The sequence below is a fragment of the Xyrauchen texanus genome, chromosome 19 (assembly GCF_025860055.1).
Source record: "Xyrauchen texanus isolate HMW12.3.18 chromosome 19, RBS_HiC_50CHRs, whole genome shotgun sequence".
NCBI lineage: Eukaryota > Metazoa > Chordata > Actinopteri > Cypriniformes > Catostomidae > Xyrauchen > Xyrauchen texanus.
This window is the reverse complement of record NC_068294.1, coordinates 24,126,341-24,146,049: the sequence shown is the minus strand read 5'-3', so window position 1 is coordinate 24,146,049 and position 19,709 is coordinate 24,126,341. Positions and strand designations below refer to the sequence as shown.

The 19,709-nt window shown below is 42.7% G+C and overlaps 1 pseudogene; it reads right to left on the bottom strand.

Annotated features, from left to right (window-relative positions):
- Nucleotides 1-7,200: 7,200 nt before the first annotated feature.
- The window catches only part of LOC127659790 (pro-epidermal growth factor-like), a 33,914-nt pseudogene continuing 21,405 nt past the window's right edge, over nucleotides 7,201-19,709 (bottom strand).

Genomic DNA, 19,709 nt, shown 5'->3' with positions numbered 1-19,709 from the left:
AGAAATTACACCCTTTTTCACAAGATCTGAAGACAAGATCTGAATAGACAAGTAGCATATTATTTTCTGCTTATGAAACAGGACGAGTCTCTCTTTTCCTGCTTCACCTGCTCAAACCTGTTATTAAAATATCAACAGCCTTTAAAATGAAAATACAGTTCAATATAGTTTATAAGATCTACCGATTGTGTATCACAATCGACACACAATATGCAAGGAAAAAAAGAGGTATGATTAGTATTTACACAGTTAGTATGCAATACTATAACAAAAAGCTTCACTTTTGTGACAGGGACTTGTATGCTATGTCTAATGTGGCTTAGTTAGAATTAGAACAGCCTTCAAAGCAACATTAAGTTGTTTGTGATTGCCTCCTTTTAGACTAGATGAAATGATATTAAAACATCCTATAGCTCTTATTTTTTTGAAACCATAAAACCATTAGAGGGATGTGCACTGGTTTTACAGATCCCTGCATGGCTTATCTCCATATCTGAATGAATAGTGAACAGGTAGTGACCTAGTTTTTGCATGAAATCGTCTGAAAAATAACTGCAGCTACATGAATCTTGAAATGTATTAGATTTTTTTCTGGAACATGAAAACCTAATTGTGAATGTACTCCCTCATCTGGCTAAAGTACAACATTGAATTCAACATTGAAAATATTCACATCAGCCAGACTCCAGTGAAGGCATTCTGGTGAATCACTGGGGCATTGACTGAGTGTCTTCTAAGTAGATGAGCTTATCAGCTGTCCTCTCTATAACCAACAATTTGTGTATGCAGCAGGATACTGAGAAGTTGGCAACATCCATTCCAAGTTTGTGTTTCTGTGGCATCTCAGCCTCCTCTAGAGCAAAACTCTCAACAATCAAGCCACAGCTAAAGTACAACATTGAATTCAACATTGAAAATATTCACATCAGCCAGACTCCAGTGAAGGCATTCTGGTGAATCACTGGGGCATTGACTGAGTGTCTTCTAAGTAGATGAGCTTATCAGCTGTCCTCTCTATAACCAACAATTTGTGTATGCAGCAGGATACTGAGAAGTTGGCAACATCCATTCCAAGTTTGTGTTTCTGTGGCATCTCAGCCTCCTCTAGAGCAAAACTCTCTCCTAGTTTAAAATCACACACACATTATTACATACAGACTTAATGATAAAGCAACATACAAAGAGAATATACACTCACTGAGCACTTTAGAAGGAACATTATTTTCTTAATAAAGTGCCCCACATGGTCTTCTGCTGTTGTTGCCCATCTGCCTCATGTTTTGATGTGTTGTGAATTCTGAGATGCTGTTCTGCTCAATACAATTTAACAGTTTCATTTATGCATTTGGCAGATGCTTTTATCCAAAGCGACTTCCAGTGCACTTATTACAGGGACAATCCCCCCGGAGCAACCTGGATTAAGTGTCTTGCTCAAAGACACAATGGTGGTGGCTGTGGGGATCGAGCCATCGACCTTCTGATTAACAGTTATGTGCTTTAGTCCACTACGCCACCACCACTCACATTTTACAGAGTGGTTATCTGAGTTACAATTGCCTTTCTATCAGCTCAAACCAGTCTGGCCATTCTCAGTTGACCTCTCTCATAAATAAGGCATGTCCGTCCGCAGAACTGCTGCTTGTTTTTGGCACCATTCTGAGTAAACTCTAGAGACTGTTGTGCGTGAAAATTCCTGGAGATCAGCAGTTACAGATATACTCAAACCAGCCTGTCTGGCACCAACAATCAAGCCACAGTCAAAATCACGGAGATCAAATTTTTTGCCATGTTGGTTGATGTGAACATTAACTGAAGCTCCTGACCTGTATCTGCATGATTGTATGCATTGCACTGCTGTCACACTATTGGCTGGTTAGATAATCACATGAATAAGTAGGTGTACAGGTGTTCCTAATAAAGTTCTCAGTAGCCTAGTTTCCATCCTCCTTTCACGCTATTTTGTTATCGACAAAGTGAAAATGCAAAAAATACAATTGCGACATTTGCCGCCTTCTGCCCGTTTCCATTCAAATGGCCTTTTATCAATAAAAAGGGTGTGGGTGATGACGTCATGACTAAAAAGGTTTTGGTTTAGCTCAAAAGAAAACTGCCTTGAAGCCGTTTCCATTCATGAAATGTGTGTTTATCACTAATTCGCCTCCCAGATGTCAAATTAGCCAGTTTACTATCATTTTAATTTCTCAAATAAAAGCAATAAGAAGAGGAGGAATTGCAATCAAAAGGGAGAAGTTGCCTTTCTGATAGGACTGTAATATTGGTCCTGATGTTGCACCTATCGTAGGTTGGCACCGGTTCCGACCCGAAAGGGGATCGTCATGGTCCTGTTCAAACTGGTAACCTGCCGGCAAAAGTAGTGGGGAAACTTTCTGTCTCAGTATAAGGACCATCAATCGATGTGTATATGCGGTGTGCACAGCTATTAAAGAAAACAATTTACATGATTTAACAATCATTTTCCATGACTTTGAGGCAAATTTTCTTGATCATACATTTCCAAAAACATCTATGTACACATGCCAAATAAGAAAAATCCATGTCAAAATGTACCTCAGCATATCTTAACTAAAATGAATGACAAATGATAAGCTATGTCGTTTACTAGAAAATAAAAATTGTATTTAAATAACGCTCACTGACACACCAGTATGACTGTTAAATAATATAATGTGTCAATCTTTGAGAACTCCATTGTTTAGCCTTCATAAACATAAATGACTCAGAGAGACAAGAATGTTTGAAGAAAAAAAAAAGAGTAAAAGGAAATAAAAGTGTCCAGTAACACAGACATTAACTTAATTAAGATTAAAACAGCAGACTTTAATGGTGGAGGCGCATTACGTCCCAATGCAAGATAACTCCAATGAAAAAACAAATATTTTAGGATAAATGAGAAACACGTGTGTTTGTTTTAGTGCAACTGATGTCATTTTAGTGTTCTGTACTGCGGTCTGCAAAACAGTATTCACATTAACAAATTTTCATGTGAACTGTGCTCTGTTTCGGACTAAACTGCCAGTGTGAAACCCCCTGCTTTTGCTCCGGTACACTGATGCGAATCTTGAAAGAAAGATCAAGGGACATCAGTGACAACCAGCGCAGGTCTTCTCTCATGTTTTCCATTAAAAACAGGAGAATGTATGTGATACTGAGACTTTTAATGATTGCTCCTCAAGAAGTGAATAATAACACTGCTCAGACTCACAAGCAAACATCCCAATAAGCTTAATTAACATGGCAAGTTATTACATAAAAACATTTAAAGCCTTAATATATTCAAACAATAATGTAAATATCCACGCGGGCTCTGAGTAGCGCTTATTCACGTAACTCTGCGATCGCGCCAAACTTGAAGAATTATTAGCACACTTGTACTCCTGAAAATATTTTTTTGAAAATTACATGCGCATGTATCATCCACTTCTACCCTCCTGATACCACCACGAAACATCTCCATTCCCGCCGCCTCTGGTGTTTCGGGAGTTAGAGGCTTCCAGCGAAAAGTATGGTGTATCGTTGCTTCCTGCCTTAGTCCAGGACACGGAACACTCGACATCCCTCAACAGGAAGTGTCAAAATTAATACCCATCTCAGAGAACACTTTGTAGAAAAAGACTACAGGATTAAATTTGTTCGCCGTCCTCCACGTTTCAACGGCGTGGTTTCCAGTACCGTGAAACCGGAGCAAGCATGTCTACTGTGGAAAGAACTGCAAAAAGGGTCAAAGGGACCATAGAACATGTTCCTCTTCCAGAGAAAGAGTCAGGTTATTACAGCAGATACTTCCTGGTACCCAATAAGGGTGGGGGTTGCGTCCGATCTTAGATCTTCGAGGCTTGAATCGCTCAGTCAGGGTGTTCATGTTCAAGATGCTAACTATCAAGATGGTCGTGTCCCAAATCCAACATCATGATTGGTTGGTCACGATCGATCACATGGACACATACTTTCATATAGAAATTCTGCCACAACACAGGAAGTTCCTGAGGTTCGCTTTCGGGGGCGAAGCCTTTCAATATCGGGTTCTTACATTCGACCTATCCCTATCACCCCGCACATTCACAAAATGCATGGATGCAGCACTGGCTCCTTTGCGACTCCGGGGCATCCACATTCTGAATTACGTAGACGACTGGCTGATACTAGCACAGTCTCAAGAACTGAAAGTTCAGCACAGGGATATCGTCTTAGCACATCTGGTTTCTCTGGGTCTGAGGCTCAACGTCAAAAAGAGCCTTCTCTCTCCTACTCAGGGAATTATCTGGGAGTTGTATGGAATTCGATCCCGATGCGGGCACAATTGTCTCCCGCTCAAATCGTGTCCATTCAGAACACCCTGAGCCAAGTCAGGATAGGTCAAGGTTGCACTGTTCATCAGTATCAATGAATACTAGGTCTCATGGCATCTGTGTCCTTGGTGATCACTTTGTGCCTTCTGTACATGAGACCGTTTCAGTTGTGGCTCAAAGCCAGGGGATTTCACCCAAGGGCCAGTCCCCTAAGGCTAATAAGGGTTATGGGCTGCGTGCTTCGTACCCTTTCTATGTGGTTCAGACCCTGGTTATTTACTTTGGGTCCCACTCTTGCAGTCGCAAGTTGCTAACAACAGACACTTCCCTGACGGGCTGGGGAGTGGTCTTCCAGCTCAAGGGGAATGGGAGGGTCAACAGCTCGATTGGCACATCAACTGCCTTGAGTTGATGGCTGTATTTCTGTCCCTGAAATACTTCCTCCAGCATTTGAGAGGCTGCCATGTCCAGGTGCAGGTGGACAACACAGCAGCAGTCTCTTACATAAATCATCAAGGAGGTCTACGTTCCACAGACTGGCATGTTAGATTCTCCTTTGGGCCCAGGGCAAGCTCCTGTCAGTCAGGGCAGTTTATATCCCTGGATGCTTGAATATGGGAGCAGATTTACTGTCCAGACAGAAAATACCGACGGAGAAATGGAAACTCCACCCAAAGGTAGTGGAACAAATCTGGGTGATATTTTACATGGCAGAAGTGGACCTCTTCGCCTCTCAACAGACAGCGCAATGTCCCCTCTCTTCTCTCTGAGTCACCAAGCCCCCCTGGGTCTGGACGCGATGGCAGATACATGGCCCAGAATGCACCTGAATGCATTTCCCAGTAAGGGTCCTGCCTCTTACTGATAGTGTCGCGCTGGCCGAACAGGGTATGATTCTCGGAGATAATGTCTCTCCTTGACGGCTCGCCTTGGCCGATTCCGGACAGGAGGGATCTTCTGTCTCAGGGGAAGGGGACAATATTTCATCCCTGGCCCGAGCTGTGGAACCTTCATGTTTGGCCCCTGAAGGATACCAACTGAGGGACACTGGGCTTTCACCTGAAGTTATCAAGACCATTCTAAGTGCTAGGGCTCCCTCTACTAGTTGAAGTAAATATATATAGCCAAAAGTATGGGATGTCATTGACTTATTTGGTTCAGATGGTGTCAAGCGTGTGAGGAGTACAAAAACAAGTGTGTCTTGCCCACAGTCAAGCATAGTGGTGGGAGTGTCATGGTCTGGGGCTGCATGAGTGCTGCCGGCACTGGGGAGCTACAGTTCATTGAGGGAACCATGAATGCCAACATGTACTGTGACATACTGAAGGAGAGCATGATCCCCTCCCTTCGGAGACTGGGCCGCAGGGCAGTATTCCAGCAAGATAACGACCCCAAACACACCTCCAAGATGACCACTGCCTTGCTAAAGAAGCTGAGGGTGAAGGTGATGGACTGACCAAGCATGTCTCAGACCTAAACCCTATTGAGCATCTGTGGGGCATCCTCAAACGGAAGGTGGAGGAGCACAAGGTCTCTAACATCCACCAGCTCTGTGATGTCATCATGGAGGAGTGGAAGAGGACTCCAGTGACAATCTGTGAAGCTCTGGTGAACTCCATGCCCAAGAGGGTTAAAGCAGTGCTGGAAAATAATGGTGGCCACACAAAATATTGACACTTTGGGCCCAATTTGGACATTTTCACTTAGGAATGTTCTCACTTTTGTTGCCAGCAGTTTAGACATTAATGGCTGTGTGTTGAGTTATTTTGAGGGGACAGCAAATTTACACTGTTATACAAGCTGTACACTCACTACTTTACATTGTAGCAAAGTGTCATTTCTTCAGTGTTGTCACATGAAAAGATATAATCAAATATTTACAAAAATGTGAGGGGTGTACTCACTTTTGTGAGATACTGTATATATATATATATATATATATATATATATATATATATATATATATATATATATATATATATATATATACATATATATATATATAGGCACATCACACGAGCAAGAATGCGATATGGCCCTACATCAGCACAGCAGTGCTGATTGCGAGTGTGTATGGAATTTGTGTACGGAACTACTTTATTATGCGACCGATTAGAATGATGCGTCTAAGCCTCTGTTAGTAATTCAAAATGTTCACTTCAGAAATAGTATCATGGCTTGTGCTGTTTCTAACAAGTCATTGGATAAACAAGGATAGTCGGATGGAGATGTGTGTTTGTGTGTGTGTGTGTGTGTGTGTGAGAGAGAGAGAGAGAGAGAGAGAGAGAGAGAGAGAGAGAGAGAGAGATGGAGCATGTGCGATCACCTGTTGCCACACCCAATCATAGATGCTTACAGCTTTCTCAGTGGAATATAGACATCCAAGCGGGCTATTCCTCTCTATTTCTTGTATATGTATGTATATATATATATATATATATATATATATATATATATATATATATATATATATATATATATATACAGTATATACACACACGTACATATCTTACATACAAAATATACTCAATTTCTGTGTATTAAAGGTCCACTTAGTCATTTTTTCCTCATTAAAAAGTTAAACTCCTAAAGACATGAATTGTAATTTTGCAATATACTCTATGTAGGACATCATGACCACTCACATTAAACTGAAGACTCCAGTCATGTCAATTACCTTATAAAAGCTGTTTTATTCTACATCGAGAGGGTCTACACATGGGGGCTGCCATTTTAGAATCACATGACCAGCCGAACACTACTCGCTTAATCTCAGTAACCATCCTGTTATTTGACACTTTCACTCATTGATTAAAGTAATCATGGCTGAGTGTGAATGCTAAATTTCTACAACTGAAAACTATTGATTTTAATTGATGCTGCACCCAAGTCGTTAGGTGTCAGTATAAGTCTAAGATGACACAAAGACAAAAGTTACTGAGTGCACCTTGAAGCTTATCAGGTAAATATATCTTGTTTAGAGAATGGTAAAAAAAAATGCAGTGTTGATAGTAATTACATGACAATAAATGAAAATAAACCTATTTAGCTATTTTCAATGTAATTTTTAACACTTAAAAACTTGACACACCATGCATCTTTTCATCTAATCTAGTCTTTTACTGAAGCTGAGACAGTCACATTACCTACTTTTTTCATGGCTGGACTGGTTATCTGGCATACCGGGCATTTTCCTGGTGGGCCGACACTCTTTGGGGCCGATCAGGGGTGGACTGGCCATCGGGAGAACCGAGGGTTCTCCCCCCATTCAACAAGTTTTGGGCCAGTTGCCATGTAAAATCCCAGGCCATTTTTTCTTCCCAGTCCAGCCCTGGCTGCAGTAGATTCAATGAACTTTAAACACATGTTCTTTTTTTGTGTTTCTGAAGGGAGAAATGTCAAATTCATTGAACTGGCTCCTATGAAATGGCTTACATTCACATAACCCTCATATCTATGTAAATAGTAATCTGAGGCGATTTGATCTTCTTTTTCTGTTCACGGATTGGCATCATTCTAACTGACACAGAGGGCAAAACTAATCTCAGGATCCTGTTGAGTGAGAATGAAATACTGAGACTTGCACAGAGACGTGAAGGTATGATAAGTAGTATTATTACAAACATGTGTTTTTGAAATGTGTGTGCCTCACCCTTACACCTGGGGCAATAATGGACATGTGCTGTATGTGTGTGTGAGAGAGTTTGAGTGTGTGTAAGGTTGATATAGATAGAAAAACATGGAGAAAAAAAGAGAGGATGGGAGTAACCAAGTGAAAAATACAATTTTACACAGAAAAATTGCTGCCCATGTAGCTTATAAATAAGGTTATAGATCACTGAGTCCATTTTGGGCATAGGAATGACCCATTTTGATGTGTAATTGCTGTAGTACAAGCTAAACCAAGCATGTAATTGAAAGCGTGCAACTGCTGCATTGAGGTGCAGGAGCAAGAGAATCCTTTACATAAGTATGCTGCTTTAAGGGTATAAGAAATCACCACGTCACGGCTGAATGACACTAAGACCCCTAAATATAGGCATAGAGAATTACACTTAACCAAGGTGGGGAAAATATTGCCCAGCTGTGAGAGTATGTGTTCTGACACATGCTCAAGGGGATGAAAACATCTTTAAATCTTTCATTGGCCTTGGCTCAAGCATCCTCTCCAAATAAACAATTTAATGCCACTTTTACATTCTTTTCAACTGGTAGAGCAGGCAAATGAACCCAGACCATCAGCAATTGAACTATTCAAGGGACAAGAAGGACATCTTTGATGAAATGGCAACTGAAGGATGTTTTTAAGCCATTTTTTGTCATGGGCTCTATTTTCATCTTGTCCCTTGAATCCAATACAAATTGGAGGCAATAAGACTGCAAAATGTGGCAGATGCTCTGATTTCATGTCAACTAGCCTGTTTCGATTTTTTTTTCTATAGGGATGAACATTATATATTTATTTACTATGAACTATGTTTTACAAATACATATTTTTTATCTTAATCTGTTATATCCATTACTTAAGAGTATGAAAAAAATATTAATAAAAAAATGGTTAAACGTGAGCTGACATATGCATTCTGACCCACATGCCCTCTCTCCCTCTCTCTCTCACCCAGCAGTAAGTGATGCTGGCAGCGATGGAGAGCAGGGTAACAAGGAGCACAATGCTATAGCCATATTCCTTCTCTTCTCCTGTTCAGCTTGCTGCAGCTCCCACCATTCAAGATTACTGAACTGACAGCACTCCCCCATGTAGCCCGGCACACATCTGTACCATACATACAGATTGCATCATTAAACACAGCATTATTTATTTCTCCTTGCTGGATACAGAGGGCGGAAACAATAAAATGGTCTGCAGAATACGCTTAATGGGTGTCCTTATTGTCAAGGGCAGACAGCCAATAAAAAGCATAGTCATTTTAAATACAAGACTGCCATCTGCTGCTTGCAGCTTGTATTTTATGGCTTTAAAGGGTTAGTTCACCCCAAAATGAAAATGCTGTGGTCATTTACTCACCCTTATGTTGTTCCACAGCCAGTATGACTTTCTTTCATCCGTGGAACACAAAAGGAGAATTTTAGGGATGGAAAACCTCAGTCACCATTCACTTGGGTTGTATAGTAAATAAAATGTAATGAAAGCCAATTGTGACTTAGGAATAATACCTCCCTAACACCAGGACAAAGAAAATCACACATGTCTGGAGCAACATGAGGATGTGAGCATGAATTTAAATGGTTTTGGGAGGACTATGACTTTAAGGAATTTGTGGACCATTCAAAGACATGGATTATGATAAACGAAATAAATGATTAGACAGATCAGGTTAAAGTTTCGAAAGGATTCTCTCTGACAAAGCCATATATGCAGATACTTGCATGCAGGCGTATGACTGGGAAATAGAGGCACACTCCTTCATACAGACAGTAGGAGTCATGTGTTGAGGGGCAACTCTGCACAGTGTTGTGTTGCAATGGAAAAGTAACATCAAGTGGACTACTTGTACTAGGGGGCGCCCTTAAACTCCTCTGCAACAAGAAACGGAGCATAAAAATTAGGTCACTATACCACAAAATGTTGCATCATACATTGGCTGCTAAATGTAAGTGCATTACCCTTTTACATAAACTCAAATTTACAGGTCCTATTACGTAACTGCTTATAGTCTCTATGCATAACTACACATACTGTAACAAGGCTGTGTAACATTTGAGAAGTAACTGGTTCTGTAAAACATTTAAAATGCAAATCTTACCCTGACAGCTGAATCCAGTGCCTGTGTTACCAGATGTACATCTGCACTGAAATTTTCCTACTATGTTCAGGCACTCTGCATGCACATCACAGCAGTGACATGCGGTGATGTCTTAAAGAGGCTAGGCACTGAGTTATGAAAGCCAGATTACCTGATTTATTGTTTAAGCTAATAATACGTAATAACAGTGAACGTTACACACAAGCGCGGCATATCAAGAAATGTACAAATCAGGATGTATATCGTGTACTCACACTCTCTCTCTCTCTCTCTCTCTCTCTCTCTCTCTCTCTCTGTCTCTCACGCACACACACACACACACACACACACACACACACACACACACACACACACACACACACACACACACGTGCGTAAACAGTGAACGTTATGCATTTATCAGATCCTTCAAAACCTCTTGGTTTTCCTTTACCTTTTCATTGTGGTAGGTTATATTCAGCTTCCTTTGCTCGTCAAGTGCAAGGTCGATCCGAGATTTTCCAAAGGTTTTCAGTGTAATTTGACACTGGATGTGAGCTGACAACTTTTCATGCTTGGTTAAAGCTGCGGGCAGGTTGTTCAAATCACAATATCCCGCTGAAGTCCAAACAGTCTGACTGGTTGAAAGAAGCAGGCAGGGATAGCAGTACAGCCGCTGATTGTTAGCACAGCCACATAGCCAATCTTTTCTTACATACCAATCAGTTTGAAATGATCGGATAATTTTTGGGCCCCATCTAAGGCTGGCGTAGACCTCCCTCTTGCAATTAACTCCTATTTGGAATTAAAATCGAGCTTGGAAAAATTTCTTAATTCCGTGATTACGGCTGGTGCTGTCATTTTGAATTTGGCGGGATTAGGCATGTACGCTAGCTGTGGTGTAATGACGTTAGCTACGCAAATGTCCAGGAATATCTCGATTTTAATTGGTCCATGTCTGATACATGTAACGGAGATGATTACGGGCATAACATATTTACGCCAAAAGGCACAGCAGATTTGTGCTTTTTGCCGTACGTGTTAAAGAATACAGGATCGAAGTGCGCATGCGCAACATGGGTTTTCCGCGTGTCGTCTGCAATGAATGGACCGTAAAAGCACTGCTTATTCTACCATTTGTTTTTAGTTGATTATGCGTAACTGCTACATTTGTCATCATAACGTCTAAACAATTGGAATAACACACATATTGCATGTATAAATCACAAGAATAAAAAGTAAAAATCCAGATACAAGTTTATTATTTAATAAACATTTTATTTTTGAATTTTGGCAGGGTAGGCAGTGCTTGCCTACCCAGACCGCACGTCAGTGCATCACAGTCATGCATATCTAATGGACACTCATCTACATCTGTAAAAACACTAGAGGTGTGAATCTTCACTGGCCTCACGATTCGATGCCATTACGATTCAAATGGTAACGATTCGATTATAAAACGATTCTCCATGCATCATGATACATCTTGTCCTTCAATTTCGTTCTTTTTTCAGTATCTTCAAAATTTATTTTTTACTCTATTTATTCTCTTTCAGCTTTTTATTTAACAGCTGTTTTAAAAATCAGAACGAGTTGCATTACATAAACTGGCCTTTTACATTCAGTATGATCTGTGAACAAAACATGGAATATCCACAATATTAAACAAATGGTTCTATAGTTTAAAAGAGCATCTCGGTTTTTTCAGTTTCTTTCTTTAGAACCTTATAAAAAATATTTTAAAAGCACACAAAAAAAAATTGGTTCTCTATCAAAACACAGTGAATAAATTACTTCAACTGATTATTTTATTATTTTTTATTTTTGTTTAAGCATTGTACATAATTTAATAGTATTTAATTATTATTTAAAAATGAGAAAAAAAGAGAAAAAACTATTAAATTAAAACTTCACAAACGTCTACCTCGTCGTTATTTTCTTCCGTGTTTTCCCCGTTGTGTGCAAATCAGTAAAATGATGGGTGCGAGCTCATCTTTCAAGTTATTTGTTGTCTTATCATAAACTATTCCGTTGCTATGTGCGTGGGGTTGTGAAAGAATTTCGGGATCGTAGATTCATTTGGGCACAAATGGTCGTGTGTTTGATACAGCTGGCCTGCAAACAGTCGTGTTTGTGCACTTGACTTTAGTATGCCCTTAACTCGCGTCTTTGTTTCCACATGTGTCTTTGACGCGCACCACTGCTCTGCCGGGATTTATACTGAACTCAGAATCGATTCTGATTCATTTGAAAATCGATACAGAATTGTTTGAGTATGAATCGCGATGCATTGCTGAAATATTTTTTCCAACAGCTCTAAAAAAAACACACACATGCATATTAGGGATGGTAAGATTCACTGATTAGCATCGGTGCATCTGCATAAAAGTTAACGATGCGATGCATCGATTTAAAAAAGTTGGCATTTGTATCGCGATGCATCGTTTAATATTTGCATCGGTAAAAAACAGTTGTTTTTTTTAGATATAATTATTAGTAGATGCGCTATACTTTTATTGTTTGGAAAGTTATTTGTGACCAATATTTTATATGTAGATTGATTTCTCCTCTCTAAACTGTTTCTCGTGCACGTTCTCTCATCACCACTGCTGCTAGGTGAACATGACGCATCACAACACTACGGAGACCGAGGCCTGTCCTCAGTCATATAGAACAGGGGTGCCCAATACTGCGATCACAATCTACCAGTCGATCGCAAAGGCAATGCTGGTAGATCACACAAAATGTAAATGTGCTTTTGTTAAATTTGTATAAAAATAAATATAATGTCTTTCCTTCTTTTAGTTTTTGTCTGACTTGCACTTTTTTTTTTTCTCTAACTACTGCCCGGATTATGCAAAACTGTCTGATTCCATTCAGTGCAAATCACCAGAATAAGGTAAATGCCCTGGCTATTGTAATATTGTGCTGTAGGTGTTTTGGGTTTAGTGTTAAAACTGAATGATATCAAAATGTTTTTTTTTTTATTAATTAGAAGATGAATTCCATGTAGGGATAGGCTACATGCAGTAGTCCCAACAAGCTTCTTTTTGTAAACAAAACTTTGTTTTTTTTTAGTTGGTAAATCTTATGAGTTGGTCAAAAAAAAAAAAGAAAAGCGCAGGCACCCCTGACATAGAATATAGACGAACATGGCAGACGCAGAGTTGCATTTTCCACCATATAATTACAAATCCAATGTTTGGAAACACTTTGGGTTTTATAAGAGAGATGGAGATTTTGATAAAACCATGAAGTTTGTAAAATATGTCATGAAATATGTATAAATATACAGTCAGTACGACTAATTTAAAGTTACAGAACATTTATTCATTGTTTATCCCTGAGCATCCTTAAGTTGTGTCACTGTTAAATGTGTGAACTGTTAAAAGTGTAAAAAGGAGACAGAACAGGAAAAGTTATTTAATCTTACATTTTTTGTTTGTTTTTTGCACTACAAAGGCCTTTTTGTGAAAGGTCCATGCCTTAGAAGTCAGAAGGCACTTAAGTTAATTTATGATTTGCCGTCTGTCTGAACCAAAGAAATAAAAGCTAACTATCTGTAGCCTACCATAGTGCATAGCATCATATTTTTTCCCATTGCATTGTATTGCATTGAATGCATTGTGTTGAATCGAAATCGGATCGAAATCGGATCGCACTGCATCATAATAGCAGTGAATCGGATCGCATCGGTATGTATCTTTAATGTATCGTATCATTGGCTATGCATCGAGATGCGTATCGCATCGGCCTCAGTTATGGAGATGCATCCAAATGCACATATAAAGAGGTATGGCACTGGAAAGAAAATGTATGTAAAAGAGATTTGTATATACAGTGGGGGCCAAATTTGAGGCTACTAGTGAAAATTGTTCCATTTTTTTTTTTACATTGTGGGTACATTTAAGTTGAAAAAATAACATTAATTTCAGAATTTCTTAGTATTTCTTTCATATAAGTTTGGAGCATGACAGCATGCATTCAAGCCGGTATGGATAGCAGAGCTTTGTTAAAAACCTGATGCTATGTATCTGAATTTTTTTTAAAGAAGGTAAATTGGTCATTGCCACAAATTACCTTATTTGATTAGTGACCTATGAACAGTGCAAAATTACCTTGATTAGTGACCTATGAATATTTCTTTATTTTACATCCTAACATTTCTTTGTTTTCGATTTTTTCAAAATCCTAAACCTTCCATGTATTTATCACATACAGAAATCTGATATATGGCAATGTATACAATGTATTTTTATCATGTATTACATATTTACAGCGTTGGGTAAATTACTTAAAAATAGTAATCCACTACAAATTATTAATTATTTCTCTAAAAATGTAATCAGATTTATTTACTGATTACTTCATTTACAAAGAAATAACATTAATAATTACTCTACTTTAAAGTTACTTTCTAATTTTTTTTTCCATTCAACAAATTCTAAATAATGTCTATATTTCTTTCTTGTTTATTGTTACACACAAGCCATACACTCAGCACCTCACATTTCTCTTTCTCAGTGACTAATTATGGGGCCATAAATAATGTATCCTACATAAATAATATATTAGAAATAAGCATAACCCTATAATGTACTTAAAAGTCATTAAATTAATTGAAAGTCAGTAACTGTTATCTGATTACAAGACATTACACTAATTTTTTTTCGATTACTGTAAACAATTACAGATAACACCCAACACTGTATATTTATTACATAAGCAAGCTAGTGTGTCTCTACGTAATCTAGTTTTGCACCAACAGTGTTGTAGGCCAGTTTTTATTATGTGTGTTTTGTCGTACCCATACAGTGATGACCATCTCCAATGAATCCAGTTTTGCACTGGCAGAAATATCCACCTCTTGTGTTCACACAGACTGAGAACTGCTACACTCTGCCAGGCATACTGTGCATTCATCAATATCTGTGGAAACAAAAACACACACAATGGTCAATACTGTATGTGTGCAGGTAAACAAATTCAAATTTACATAAAGATTGATCAGTGCATTCAATAACAGGCATATACTCCACCCACACATGGAAACTACTCATCAATATCCATACACACAAATCCAGCTTCGGACTTACATCACATACCACCTGTTTATACCAAATCTATACCAAGTCTATAGCAAAACAAAATCATCTGACATCTGGTGAAAACACACACAGAGGCATGCTTTCACACACTTACCCACACATAGCTCCCCATCACCAGTGAAACCTCTCACACACTGACCCACTGCTCTGCCTCCCTCCAGGGTGCAGTGAGCGCTGACATCACAATTAAGAGTCACTGTTACGATGTGGACGAAGACAGAGGTAGACGAGGAGGTGGGATCCACATGCAGTTCTTTATTTAAATCAAAGTGAAGACAAAATACACAGGAACAAAATAAAACATCCACGGGGGGACACAACTGAAACTAAAACAAGAAAACATCGAGGGTACACAGATGAGCAAGGTGGGATAACAATGGCGAAACATGGAGCAACCATAACATAAACATTAAACAACATTCACAAACAACGACCGACAGAGACTGAACAAACAACCAGGGTTTAAATACAGAAAGGAACAAACAAGGGAATGAGGGACACCTGGGGATATAATCAGGGAAGGAGGAACAATCAGGGGAAAACCAATCATAAAAAGAAACCACAAAGGACTACAAAACCCAAACAGGAAACAGGAACTAAACTTCCACATAAAAGCACAAAAACAAAAGACAACAGTGAACATGACAGAATCCCCCCTCAAAGGATCGGATTCCAGACGATCCTAAAACAAAAATGACAAAAACCCCACAAAAAACAAAACAAAATGAGGGCACCAGGGGCAAACAGACAGACCAAGGGGGTACGACGGGCAGACAGACAGACCAAGGGGGTACAAGGGGCAGACAGACAGTCCAAGGGGGCACAGAGGGCAAGAAGGCAGTCCAAGGGGCAGGGACAGGTTCAGGAGGCCTGGGAGGTGGCCACAAGACAGGGATAGGTTTAGGAGGCCTGGGAGGTGGCCACAGGACAGGGACAGGTTCAGGAGGCGGAGCTGAGGGAGGCTCTGGAGACGAAGCTGAGGAAGGCTCGGGAGGCTCAGGAGGCGGTGCTGAGGGAGGCTCAGGAGGTGGTGCCGAGGGAGGCTCAGGAGGCGGTGCCGAGGGAGACTCAGGAGGCGGTGCCGAGGGAGACTCAGGAGGCGGAGCTGAGGGAGGCTCGGAAAGCTCAGGGGCCTCAGGAGGCGGAGCTGTGAGAGGCAGAACCTTGGAAAGCTCTAGAGGCTCAGGGGGCGGCGCCGTGGAAGGCTCAGGAGGCGGAGCCCTGGCAGGCTCTGGAGGTGGAGCCGTAGGAGGCTCTAGAGGCTCAGGCGGCGGAGCTGTGGGAGGCCCAGGAGGCGGAGTCGAGGGAGACTCAGGAGGCGGAGCCAAGGGGGGCGGAACCATGGAAAGCCCTGGGGCCTCAGGAGGCGGAGCCGAGGGAGGCTCGGGAGGCGGAGCTGTAGGAGGCTCTGGAGTCTCTGGGAGAAGAGGCGTAGGAGGTTCGGGAGGCGGAGCCGTAGGAGGCTCGGGAGGCGGAGCCCTAGGAGGCTCGGGAGGTGGAGCAGAGGGAGGCTCAGGAGGCGGAGCAGAGGGAGGCTCAGGAGGCAGAGCCCTGGGTGGCTTGAGAGGCTCGAGAGGAGGAGCCCTGGAAGGCTCGAGAGACTTGAGAGGCGGAGCCCTGAGAGACTTGAGAGGCGGAGCCCTGGGAGGCTCGAGAGGAGGAGCCCTGGAAGGCTCGAGAGACGGAGCCCTGGGAGGCTCGGGAGGCGGAGCCCTAGAAGGCTCGGGAGGCACTGGCTCTGGGATGGTCATGGCTACTGGCGCTGGCTCAGGGACAGTCGAGGCTACAGGCACTGGCTCAGGGACGGTCGAGGCTACAGGCGCTGGCTCGCTGACCGGGGATGACGAGGGCTCAGGCTCGCTGACCGGGGATGACGAGGGCTCAGGCTCGCTGACCGTGGCTGATGTGGGCGCAGGCTCACTCACAGTGACAGGCGTGGGCTCTGGCTCGCAGACCGGGGCAGGCGTGGGCCGGGAGGCGGAAGCCAGTCTTCTCTTCCTCCTCCGGGCAGACAAAGTGGACCGTGCAGGCTCATTGACAGCGACAGGCATGGGGGTTGGCTCGCTGACAGGTGGGGCAGGCGTGATGGGAAGAGCCATGGGCGAGTGGAAGGTCACCATTGCGAGAGGTGAGGTTGGGTCCTCCTCTGCCATGCCCACAGTGAGTGGCGAGCCGCTGACCAGCAAAGACTCTTCCACAAAATCGCAGAGCTTCCAGCCGCGCGTCGCCGGTGGCAACAGCTCCTTGAGCGAATCGTTCAGATTAGCCCGGAAGAACACCACCTGGGAGGAGTCTGGGAAGTCGGTAGCCCACGCTAGGTCCAGGAAGTCTCTAATGTGGTCCTCCACCGGGCGGCTTCCTTGCCTCAGGTTCAGGAGGTGGCAGCTTGCCTGAAGAACCGCTGGATCCATTGCGGTCGGTCGTTCTGTTATGATGTGGACGAAGACAGAGGCAGACGAGGAGGTGGGATCCACGTGCAGTTCTTTATTTAAATCAAAGTGAAGACAAAATACACAGGAACAAAATAAAACATCCACGGGGGGACAAAACTGAAACTAAAACAAGAAAACATCGAGGGTACACAGAACTTGATGAGCAAGGTGGGATAACGTAACCTCGGTTCCCTGAGAGGAGGGAACGAGTATTGCGTAAGTAGCTTACGCTATGGGAAAACTCAGTTTCTCGAGAAATATTGAAGTCTTTATGTAAAACGCATTGCAGCTGCACAGCAGACAGCAATGAGCGAGGCAGCTCGGTCATTGGCTGTGCTGTGGCAACTTGTTCGAACCAATGACGGGGCGACTCTGAACGCGCGACCAATAAGCGCGCTTCACGCCAGCGCTCAGAGCCCGCCAAGATTAGCGTGGCTAAGGCTATATATTAGGCGCCCGTCATGAGAGTTCTTTAGGTTCAATCGACTGAAGCTGAACTGACCAAGCACAAGCACGGCAGCTTACGCAATACTCGTTCCCTCCTCTCAGGGAACCGAGGTTACGTTAGTAACCGAGTCGTTCCCTATCGAGAGGTCTCTCCTATTGCGTAAGTAGCTTACGCTATGGGAACACCATGCAAAACGCCGTGCGTGCTGACTTCGCTCTATAAAGCCAGAGGCGGATGCCTGAGCCTTAAAGCAAAGTGATTAACAAGCCGGCCAACGGCGAGCTATATAATGGGAAAATACAGAGCGCCTTTGCCCCAAGGAGGTCCATGGTGGGCGCTCATTGTAAAAACACAAGCACATAACTTATGTACTGATTTTTCTATGTATTGATATGCATAAAAATCCTCTAAGTCAGTCAGAGACGGACCTATAAGGGAGGAGATAATGCTCAGCATATACATACTCCAGTCCATTCTATAGTCAGGCTGATAGAATGTTGGAATGCAATGAGGGGACCTGTAGGTTATAAAACCTGATAAATGTCGAAGGCGAGGCCCAGCCTGCCGCCGCACAAATATCTTCAATGGGTATCCCACTCGACCACGCCCACGAGGAGGCCATGCTCCTCGTAGAGTGCGCTCTGACGCCTAAGGGGCATTGAAGGCCCTTGGCTTCATAAGCCAGCGCTATAGCATCCACTATCCAGCGCGATATTCTTTGCTTTGAAACTGCGAGACCTTTAGTGCGGCGGCCAAAGCATACGAATAATTGTTCCGTCTGTCTGAACGGGGCAGAACGTTCCAAATATACTCTGAGCGCCCTGACCGGGCAGAGTATTAAAAAGGCGAGTACACTTGGTATCTCGCACGATTTGGGGTTCAAGCTCTTGGTATCACACCAGTCACTGAACACTTTCCACTTTTGGGCATATAAGCGTCTCGTAGAGGGCGCTCGCGCCTCTGTGATGGTTCTCAAAACTCCACTGGTGAGGTTCTCGGGAACCTGTTGAGGGGCCATGCATGGAGGGCCTACAGATCGGGGCGGGGATGAAGAATCATCCCGTTGGCCTGCCTGAGGAGGTCTAGCCTCAGCGGAATCGGCCATGGGGCAGATTGCATCATCTGCATCAGTTCTGGAAACCACGTCTGGTTTTTCCAGAGAGGGGCTACCAGGAGCACTGCACATTTCACTTCCCTGATCCGACTGATGACCTGAGGTAGCATCGCGATCGGGGGAAAAGCATACAAGGGGCGGCTCGGCCAGACTTGGGCGAGCGCGTCTGTGCTCTTTGAGAAGAAAAGGGGGCAGTGCGCATTTTCCCTGGAGGCGAAGAGGTCGACTTCCGCCTGGCCAAAGGTTTGCAATAACCACTTAACCGTCAGGGGGTGGAGAGACCATTCTCCTGGGAGAACCTTGTCTTTGGACAGCATGTCCGCTCCCTGGTTCAGGGCACCTGGCACATGCGCTGCTCTCAGCGAGCGCAAGTGGTGCTGTGACCATGAGATGAGCTCCCTGGCCATAGAGTGCAGGGAGCTCGACCTGAGTCCACCCTGGTGATTTATATACGATACTACCGTCATGTTGTCCGTTTGGACCAGGACGTGTTCGTTTTTCAGGTACGGAAGCAGGGCTCTGAGAGCCAAGGCGACCGCTTTCATTTCCAGACAGT